We start from the raw sequence: 12,439 nt of genomic DNA on the forward strand, positions 1-12,439 counted from the left end.
AATCTAGTAATTTATCTCAGTTGCAGGGCCAAAAATGCGTGAAGTATGGTTTATTGGATGATATTTATACAAAACGGATATGGAAACTCAAATAATAGCAACACTGAAAATGATTGTTTATATAATACGACCCATTTGAAATAACGGGAGAGTTTCTTATAAATATCGTAATATTTGTAAATAAGTAGGAACATGGTAAAAAAACTAATATATCTAAGTAAATGTAAATAAATGAGTAATTTTACTTTCCAATATACACGAAATATTTAAAAATTGAACATAAAGTTCAGATGTACGATTTTAGAGGAATAATATTACGTGTCTTGTATTTTGTCAGTAATGTATTTTATGAATTTTTATCAAGCAAACAACCCTTATATACATACACACACATGTATATATATATATATATATATATATATATATATTTATATATATTACAAAATAAATTTTTATATTTTAAATGTAAAATGTAACCTTCTTTTCTCCATTTTCTCCATTGATCTCGCTTTCATACTTTTGTTTGTGTAAAAATACTTTCATAATTTATTCTAACTATTATAAAACATGGACCCACAGTGCGCTATAACAATAACGTCACGAAAATATCGACAACGTACAAGAACATAAGCAACAGCTACAGTTTCCCTTGCACAAACCACTTCAAACAATCCAGCCCCGCCGACTCGACGTGCCAAGATCTCATGAAACCCATCATGCACTCATAAATCAGGCATAAACAACATCATAGTGGCTTATAAGTACATAAAACTCCTTAGTGACTGTTAAGTACTATTAGTGACTCATTAGTGATAAAAGTACTATTAAACTTCTTAGTGACACTATTAATTAACTCTTCATGGAGTTAAAGTGGTTTTGATATCGCTAAAAGACAACTCTGTGACCACCGTGTCAGTTAGAGACAAAGGATCTTTGATACGTGTTATTACCAATTGGCTCTCAAACAGGATGATTCATGAATTTTATGGAAATCTCATTTGAACGTCATAAAAATGAAAATTATTTTAATCACACACACTTTTGTAGAGCAATCCATCGAATACGAAATGAATTAATTAATGCAAGAATCAATTTCATACTCTGACTGAACTAAAATCTCTATGTAAACAAAGGATATATCTGAAATATGACACAAAGTTACCATTTCAAATATTTAAATTTATTCAAAAAACATTAATTGAAAATGTTGGTAGAGAATAACTTGTACCAGAGCATCAATGAATACATTAGAAAATAAAAACCAAAGATTAAAATAAACTAAGTCCAACACGATCCTTTGTTTAGATTAATCAATATTGCTTAAAGGAATGAAAGGAATTAAGTCTTTTCGTCCGAAATAGGAGTAATAACTGGAGCTAATCAGCGTTTAATGGAAAAGCAATGATTTACAAGTTACGAAAGTATTGAAAGAAAAAGTGTCAGTAATGGATATGTTTGGACATTGTTCAATGAAATGTCATGATTTTGAATAATGCGTCATTATGTCAATACACTGGGCATGATCTTTACGACATAAAACAAAGCCTTACAGGCGCAGAATTAAATTCTATATATAAAACAGCCACAAAGTGTAACAAATAGAGCCTGCCTTGTTTTAAAATAAATCACCGAAATGTGATCAGTTTATCTTATGAGATAAATTTTGAACAATAAATCTGAAAAAATAGCCCCAATTCATATTTTATAGATTTTAAATTTCACAAACAAGATCGCAAGAGCCAACCTGCTATAGTGACAGATGATGTCCTTATAAAGGAAAAAGAATACACCAACTTCCTTGAAATGAACCTTTTAACAGGCTTTTATATCTTGCTATAACTTGTAAAATTCCGTTCCATGCAACAACAACGCAGTTTTGGCAGTATTATATGTTGATATTTAAAACTGCCAAAATTGGCCTCCTATGTCCTTATCTTACAAACGGTGAAGTTTTAGGACATCTGGTAATAATTGTGAGAGTATTTTGAGGTCAAAAAAACCTTTCCGAATCCCATACAAGTTAAAATTTTAAGAATCATGAAATATGTCTTCATGAATTGTGAATTACTGAACACAACTTGCTTCTACATAACATTCTCAAATTCGTTCAGTAACGCCGATATTAGAGTAAATTTGTCCAGGGCTGTCTTGTGAATCATGACCGAACATTTTGCGCTTCCAACATTACGGAACAACCTCTTTCGAACATTTGTCTTCTAAAAGTATTGTCAAAATAATTGATAAGCTCCCATAAGAAGTGAAAACTCAAAATGAAACACAGCATTTCAAAGCGGATTAAAAAAAATATTGTGTCTTAGACGTTCTATTTGGTTTAAAAGTGTATAGGGTGTTACTGGAATGAAACTGTACATTTTAAATGTCATGGAAAAGTCTTCTAGTTTGAACATTTATCACTGAGAGTGGTTTGACATAAAAATATAAAAGTATATATTCTGTGTATCTGGCTGAATATAAATTTACTTCAGGGCGTAATGTATAAAAAAACACCTATTATTGTCTGTATTTATGCTTTGTATAAACATATTTAACATACTTCCAATTAAATTTGATGCCTACAATACAATACTTGCAACAAAGAGTTATACAGCAATACAGGATATTATTATCATACAATGTGCATAGGTTTCGGAAGATGGTAGCGTACATAAACTTTCCGTAGGAATGCAAACCAGTGAGAAATTCCGGGGAGTAACATATCTTAGAATAGTGATGTTCCCTTTTATGGCGTTCAAACATGCTTCAATACAATGCCGTTGACTCGATACACTTTAGTCGACAATATAGAGTAGAGTAATATAACCTCCACGTATGTACTTCAACCTTTATGATATGTAACAAGTAAGCCTCAAATATTATATGTTTTATGATTTAGAACTTAACATATGTTATGGTACATATGATATTCCGTTGGAGGAGGGGTAAAAAAGTCCAATCTACGACTCAAAGGGGTAGTTAAATTATAAGAATAATCAAAGTTTTAAGTATGACAATAAATCTAACCACCCCACTACTACCCGTTTTGACGTGACCTGAAACCATCGATTTACAGAACGAGTATCATTGGATTGGTGGGCGAGCCTTAGATTGTAACCTTGACTAGAGACTTCTTCCTAACTCTGAAAGAACAATAATATTTTTACAAAACGCAGACCTATTATGGTGAAATATTGTTTATTTACATATAATGGAAAAACCTTTAAAATAATTGAAATGCTTCATCGTACAGGTCCTTCGAAAAATATCAAACCTTCAAAAAATTTAAGCATTTTGAACTTAAGTACATACATTCTTTTATGAAAATGTATCTAACAGTGACCGTATTTACTGTATTTCATGTGAAGTAAAACAGATTTTTCATAATAAATTTATTTTATTGTTTAAATGTTTGATCAAACTTCATATTTCTAATTGTAAAGGGTGATATTATTAAACCTATTTAATTTAACATCCATGATATTTAGGAAGTAGGAAATTTAACAACTAATGATCATTATTCGCAATGTTAGAAAGTTCTAGTGAAACCACAACAACATTCGAGTAGGCTATATTACACAGTTTCCATAAATCTGAGAAAGAAATATGACATTACCTATTAAGAAAAATTGCTTTCACTAACTTGTGTTTCGCTTAGTCAAAGGTGAGTGAATATGGTCAAAAAAAAAATTGTAGTACTGAATCATTCAAAGAGAAAGTGAAAAGAGTTAAAGAAGGAACGCCCCTTAACTATTTTCAAACAGAGTCTAACTAGATTCTTAGTGTGAAAATGAATTATCTCTAACAAAGTTTAACAGTCAGTGTTTCATCCTCTATACTCTAGGATGAACCGTGCAAGCTTTATCACAGCACGGGTACTTTCTAAATCTGATTATTAGTAAAAAAAACTTTAACATAATGTTAACAGAATTAAATCTGGATAAAATTTGAGTTATTTTTATACAAATCCTTCCAAATAGGTCCACGAAATTGTATTTCAAATAGTAAAACATCTTTCGGCAGAACCCTGTCATCTGAAATGAGAGAAAAATCACACAAATGAATGCACAGTACTCTAAAATACAACAAAACAACGATCTTACAAAATTGTGTTTTTGTAGAAGGTTTTTTTGTAGGTTGAAGCTCTTGTGTTTTAGATTTATACATTAGAAAATAGTTTACTGTATTAAGAACCGATCTTAAATACAAGTTAACAATGAAACGCAATAAAAGAAAGGACATAAGGCAAGATACCTCGGACCCATAAAATGGCTTGGATAATGAAATCCGATGATTAGACTAGTTTAATGAAACCTTCACCACTTCACAACAGCTTTCATGCTTTTGCTTTTCTGATTATGTCATTCAAACTTTCGTTTTACTTTCATAAACGTGCCTATGTGTCGATTACTTTTTGTTGTGTATTCTTGCGTTTACTTAAATTGGTATTATTAAGGTAAACTGGTTTAACATATAGTGTTCCTGCAGTAACTAGTTTGGTATTTTGAATGTTGGTATTTTTGGTACCGTTCTTATTCTATTAGGATCTTGAAATAAGTACCTGTATGTTTAAAGTTTTGTTAAAATAATGTATTGAGTGAAATGATCTGTTTTCTTTGTAGTTTACAATGGTAAATGTCCATAATATGTCTGATAGTATTAATATAACGGTGCATCGGTCCTAATAATGTTATTACAAACAATTTTGGCAAATGATTCAACGCAACGTGGCACGAAGGGAAATACAGTATAATAATCATTTATTTACTCATTATATTCAAGTGATAAACATTTTCTAAATTTGCTCATACTCCACACAATACGATTAAGTTGTTTGTAATGAATTGGAATAACAATTATCAGAAACTTTTAGTTAAGTTAATAGTACAGCATAATTGTATTTAAAATACTGGATAGTCAATATTTTGAATAAAGGAAGACAATAGACTTTAACAATCATTGTAATGTCTATGTATGATTCGTTGCATATGTAACTGTTTCCTGATTTTGCATTATTCAAACAGATCACATTAGTATTCATTTGATTCAGTATTTACGTGACTCATTAATAACTCGACAATCACTCCGGTATTTCTTACACAACTGGCAATAAGGCGTATTACCATAAGAATCGACAATACTGTCGTTACATGCATTGTGCTCACGAGGCTTTTTAGTCTTCCTGAAATTGTCAATCAACTTTCTGTTTGACTTTACAAAACATAATATGTCCTAAACAGTATATGTCCAGCAATTATTTTCCAATTGGTAACATTAGCTTGAAACCTCATATATATGAAACGTCCTAATCATATTCAGCAATTGGTAGAAAATATTTCAAACGTAAATTAAACATCATTATAAATACTATACAGGTATATTGGTATACCTGTATACAGATATACCAATATACCTGTATAGCATACCTGGTAAGTACCTGAAACGGTATTGTACCATTATGTTTAATGTTATTGAGGTGAAGATTAGTGGTTTGAAATTAAGGGAAACATTACATCAACAAAACCAGTTGAATGGCGCATAAAGACTGAATTAAGTCTCTAAAAATAGGGAATGTACTGAGACCGGAAATAGCTTCCTTTCACAAAACAACAGCGCTGCTGTACAAACAATATTTCACTCTTAAATTAATATTGACTTTTTTTCTTTTCGCTTTATAATTTATTAATTCAATTCTAGCGTAAATGCAGTCTTAACTGGCTTATGTTATTACACAAAAACTAAACACTCTATTTCATAACAGTGTTTCGTGTGAAAAAACAAATATAATGAACAATTATTGTTATATTAATATTTTCTTTCTAATAAAAAGCGTACACAACTTATTACAATTTTTTATTTGTGTATAATTATTCTATCCTCTTTTGTTATATAATATGAACCTTTTTAAACGTTAAGAATAAATAGGCTATATTAAATTAGTTATCATTCCAAACCATTTTATTTCTTACCCTTCCATTACAGTTATCACAATAAAAGAGTGCCTCTATTTCTTGCCAGATACCCTATGATTTATTACTAAACAAAAGGAACAGTTTAAAGGACACATCTTACAGCTGGTATGGTTAAGCTTAGATGAATATTCGACTGAAAGAATAAGTAGATGTATTTTACTGTTTCAAGCATAAATTCAAGAATCCAATTATGAATAAAATGTATAGATGAACATACTTTTAATTTTATTTTATAAATACCAGTGATGAAATGGAAAATATTTCCAAATACAATAATTTCAAAATGATTTGTTTGAGAGAATACAAATGTGAAAAAAGGATAAGAAACCATCCAATTATTTATTCCAACGACAAATATGTTGCTGTTTTATTTATTCAACTTACTTATTCCAAGTCAAAGTTTACATTACCCAATATTTAGTAGGTTTCATTGAATCTATGGAAAATGATCATTTTTATGTAGAACATAATGCCTACCCACTAGAACCTTTTTAAGACTGAGGAGCTAAAGTTAGAGTTGGGTTCTTTACCTTTCTACACCTTTTAAATTCCCAAGTTTTTTCCGATTTATGTTCATCAGGTTTATTGTTTAGTCCATAAGTAACATAAACGAAATAACCACTCCCTTATTGTGTTTCATATGGACTAGATTCCTGTACAAATAAATAATCTACTATTGGAAGTAAATATTTTGAGGTACTTCTCATTTGTATTAGTATTCTGTAAAATAAGATAACATTCATGTAGATCACTTAATAGGCAGAAACGTTAATGATACTAACTAAATTCCATACCACGAAGTTCTTAGTGTTTTTGAGGACAGATTTTCCCCTCTAGACTTGATTAATCCACCTAGTAGGCAATTATGTGCAATAATGTAAGACACTAAATAGCAGTAAATATAAATTCATAAATACAAGAAATAATAGTTGTAAGAAGATTCATTAAAGAATTAGTAGCACATCGTAGTTGAAAACTTACTTGTCTGTACTTAAGATTGTTAACGAAAGACCTGAATAGTTAAACATGTCTGTGACGACACTACATCTATTTACCTTACCAACACAGGGACAAACAAAGAGTTCTTTCCATCTAAAGGTATACCCGGAAATTCTTAAACTTATATTCCCTCTTGTAAATTGTGAACAAAGTGTAACAAGCTGAAACAGCAGGAAGTTGATTTCTAATATCAAAATCTACGTCTAAATCCGAAAAGGATTTTCTTTTGGACGACGTAGGTTTCCAAATCTTTAACACTTTCTTTGCTATTCAAATAATAGTGGCATGTTCTAGTTTTGGATGAACAATTTGTAAAATACCTAATAAAATTCCTAGTTGAGAAAATATCTGTCGATACACGCGAAAAAATATAAGATTCTTTAGAATTTAACATACTCGCCTTCCGTATTCAGAATCTATAAGAACAGTATGATTCTGCAAAAAGAATATTGTAAACATTTTACCTTTAACGCATAGTTTTCATAATAGAGATACCTACTCTTACCTACAGGTTGGAAAAGTTCTTTTTAGCGTGTATATATGGATGTTTGTCACGTGAGATTGTGCGCACATTACATCGAGATCTTTCCTACAGCGAAGGGATTCAGTTCAAAATTTGCCTCAACATATAGTAAGATGAAGACTGTACTTGGATTTTTACATCACTTCTTTTTACAGAACGTAATTACATTAAAAGTGCCAGAATAATATGTTTTTTGTTGAAGTAGGCTTCTCAGACCTGCGTTGTATATATTTTCTTGATCGGGGCTACAAGAAAAGTAATCTATGTGGACGAATACGGTTCATGTGAACCGGAAGCCAGACACACAATGTGATACCGGATGAATGAGGTTACTTTTAGTACTTTCTTGGATACTATTCTGATGCCTTGCAAACTCTTCAATTCCTTTACTGACTGCTTATATGTTTACGTTGACAGATGGCATATAGTGTTATGGTTGGTCCTCAGTCTCTGAATCTCAAGTTTTTTAAACGTATCGAAGTAAAGCAATTCAACAAAAAGTAGTTTTGGGATATTTAGAACATGGAAATATAGGTTGCTACAGGCCCAAATACTTATATAACTCACGTATATTATAATTGTATAGTTATTTTTATAGCTTTAGTAATAGTTTTGTAATAGTCCTGTAACTTTAAAACCGAACTTACAAAATAAGGAATAACCTGAAATGGAACTTTGTTCCTCACATAGAAGTCATGTCTATAAATTTCCAAATGTTCATTTAGAATTTTAACACGTTATTTCTGTTTATTGTATACATATTTTAGTTAAAAATCCTCTTATTAATCTTAATTTGGCCTTAGCGCAGTTTTTATAAAACAGGACGGCTATTTTTATATAATATGCGTACATATCAGCCACAAAACTCTTAAGATACAAATTTACCAAACATACACAGAAAAACGGACTTCTCAAACAGGAAAAATAAAATAAAATATTTTTAAAATATATGCTAATATATAGTATAGACAGTGTTGCTCTGAGCTGTCTGCGTGGGGCAGTATAGTGTAAGTGTGACACTGGTTTTATAAGGGGAGATTAGATACGACAGAGAAAAGACATCCCTCGTAAATCATCTACGGTAAAGACATGGAATGTGCTATAAACATGCAAGGCTTTCAAGGAATATTTTAAACGAAACAATATTTTCTTACAACCAAATTTTATAGGAGTATGTAACACGCTATTCTTGAACGATAATGTATTTTCTTGTAATATTCACTCTAATCACTCTATATGATTATCAAAAGACTAACATTAAGTTACACTTTTATTATTAATTATTTGAAATATTCGATTTTATAGTTTAGGTATAAATTTTTGAACTGTATTTTCATAATATCATGTATAAGTGTAAAAAATCAATGTTCTCCAAAAATTTCTATGGAAATTCGGAATTAGTTATTCGTGATCATACAGTTATTGTTGCTCACTATAATAAATAATAAAACTCATTCAATCTTAAACAGGAAATTATATCGTAGAACAGTTACATCCGTACCTATTTTACTACATGTACCACCTGACTATAAGAAACCTGTTATGATATGTGCTCTGTGTTTTATTTAAAATTCCAAGCAGCCTATTAATTAAAATTTCAATTACTTTGGTTATAATGACTTGGCATTTGCTATTTTAGTGTCCCAGGAGGATTAAATACATACTATAACGTGTTTCAAAAAAGAATGATACATTTTAATGAACCAGCTGATATAGACAAATCCATAGTAAGCTGCTATCTCAACGATGTAATGAAAAATATTCATACATTTATTACAATTACCTAAGTATGACCGTGTCGTAATAAATTGGAATTGATAAAACTATCATTGGAGTTATACTATTCGGCTTAACAAGTAATAATTAAATGTAATGAAATAGGATAAAAAATTCAAAATTGTTATATAAAGTAATTTGAGCAATGAATATAAAAAATATACATTGTAGTATTTTTCTGTATATACTCGTACAAATACTTTGCAAACATTATATATTAGAACTTATAGTACTTTGAGTTGTAGTTTTATATATATTATCTCACTTAAGTGATGAAAAGCTCGTAATAATAATACACGCATTTAAGTGGAACGCATACACGGTTGGATTACAAGCTTTTCTCGACCGTGTGAAGCAAGGTGTAAAACCCTGTTGTGGTTAGAACGAACATTTTATGAGTCTGTAACCAGTAGAAGTTCACCACTAGTGGTGCTTATTTCCCGAATCCAAAACCGCGTATAACCGAGATTTTACGTAATGTTGAAGGAAGAGTGGCGCGTTTACTTATTATTCAAGGTACAAGGTAGTAAATGGACAAACTATACTATTTGATTGTACAAATTATAATCACCTAAACTGTTCTATGAGGACAATAAAGAAAAATATATGTATACGAGTATATTAATGAGTAACACAATTTTAATATTTAATCTTTTTCGAATTGGATAATCCGATTATTAATTCTTTAAATACCGGGATGTTGGCCGTCCTGTACTCCTTCCCGATGGGTCTATTCCAACAAGCATATAAATTACGACACTTTTTAAGCGTAATTTATTACGATTAACACAATTAAAACAGTATACAAATGTGCAATATATATATATATATATATATATATATATATATATGTGTGTGTGTGTGTGTGTGTGTGTGTGTGTGTGTGTGTGTGTGTGTGTGTGTGTATTCACAGTTCGAATTAGTGTCATAACAAATAAGCTTCGCATTTGATGAACGAACTCTATTAATAATTATGCTGCAAAATAATACTCTCCAAAGTGAACCTTTGAAACATCGACAGTACTAAAATACTAAACTCAAAACTAGATTTAAAACATTTTAATTTTCTCATAATTATTTCATTAATTTTTGCCACACAAACAGAAACACTAAACAAAAAACCAAATTAAGTCAATGATGCTTACTCGGAAACCTCACATTGAGCACCATTATGTGTTGATTGGAAAATAATACTATAACACCCAACTGCAATGATATGGCCACATATGGTTTCGTAATCGTTTCATAGATAACCATCAGACTACAGAAGCAATCAAAAAGTGGTACTGTCCAGTTAGTTTTGTTCAAGCAAACACTGCTCGAGTGTGTAATTTGCCAGATACCAGTTGTCAGGCATTACGTAACCAGGCAGCAGTTACCGGTGTAAAAACGAGCAGTTACACGCAAACCCGGGCTCCCCGTGAAAACACGAGCACAGCGGTCAAGGGATTTGGGACCTTAGTAATAAATATAGCGTAAAGTTTAAATTTGTAAAACCAAAAATAGTTTATGGCGTCCTTATTCATTTGATTACTCTTAGGACAAAGGTCCTTCCTTAATTTTGTGTATGAAATGGATTAACATATAGCAGAAAGGGTTAGATCCTTTATAGGGACGTGACCAGTTAGCCCTTGCGCCACGTGTGTAGTTCACAAGACTATCGGGACCACACTACCATGCTTGGTAAGGGTGCTAAGCCCGGAATCCTTGGCATGAGCCCGCTCCCCCACATAACGACCATACAAGCATGCTGATGACCTAATATCTCATTGAGTTATCCTGTATACTGAATATATATGTTGAAGCGTATATTGATCCCTCCCCCTTCCCCCAAAAGTGCCATTTTGGGATATTTTCGTGTGTTGAACATTATTTTATCCGAATTCTTTGATTTCGAAATATGGAGTTTTTTTATTAAAACGAAGAGGGTAGGTTTCTTGGTTCAGCCCCTACACATCGTGGACGGGTGGTCTGTCTCGCCCTGTATTTCTTGTATTTCCCACCATTGCTACAAGATCCTAAGATGCCAAGTATAGACAATTCAGTTGTATTTAATTCCCTTTTAAGCACGTAACAAGTATAACTTGTACAGTGAGTATAACATATATACATAGTTCTCTTAGTTCTTAACATTATGAAAACTGTATTAAGATTTAAAACTAGTAGTCATTAAAACAACACTTTCCAATATTGTATATTTTCGACGAGGCCTTACGAAAAGGAAGGCAACTTCACAAATAGATTTATCTGTAAATCCGCCTAATGATGGAACATTCGTTTTCTAAAAGCTCCTCTAAAATAATAATGGGAAAGTTTTTTTTATAAATACTAGTTTTCACTTTTCCTAATTGCTCAAGAGTTTTCAACGAATTAAGATTATTTTTTCTATATGTTTTGTGAAAAACATAAACAAATATATAGTTTTCACATTCTAAGACATCTTAGACTTTTGGAACTACTTTCACTCCATAGTTAGCCTAATTTTCTGCTCAATAAATGGTAAGACTTTCAGTACAATATATGTATATTTTATTTTAATCAAAAAATACAATAAAACATTAAAAATTAAAAAAATTCTGTCGTAAGTATTTAACAATTATTCAATGTTCATTGAATCATCCTCTGACTCAGGATTTACTTTATGACATGTTGATCTCTTAGGAATCCGGTCGGGCCGGCTCAACCCCAAGACATCGCTGGCTGCTGCGTTGATTTCCCGAAGGAACAACGGGTCCCTACTCATCAGTGTGTTGTGTTAACGGTATCTTGTTGGATGGGTGAGTTGAGTTATCGAAATGTCCGCAAGAGCGTTTTGAAACCTCAGAGCACTGTGCGGGAAGTTCAACACGTGTATGTAGTCGAATGATTATGCTGAGCCACAGAAAACCCTGGTTGGCCTTGGTGGATTGGTAATCTATCTTAGTTTCATAAGTCTGAGGTGAAAAACTACATATGATAAACTACATTGTTGTGTTTAATCAGAGTCACATATCATGTAGGTGTTTTCCGAAAAACCATAGTTTCCACACTCTCTAGACTTAAAATGGCATTAACAGCATCCAAGATACTCATTTTTCACTATTTTCAGGTTCTAAACATATTACATATAAACATACTTCAAAAAGGAATCAGTCACTGAACGCTATGCTATTTCTTCAAAGGTGTTGCTTCAGAT

Source organism: Homalodisca vitripennis, chromosome X, assembly GCF_021130785.1.
Source record: "Homalodisca vitripennis isolate AUS2020 chromosome X, UT_GWSS_2.1, whole genome shotgun sequence".
NCBI lineage: Eukaryota > Metazoa > Arthropoda > Insecta > Hemiptera > Cicadellidae > Homalodisca > Homalodisca vitripennis.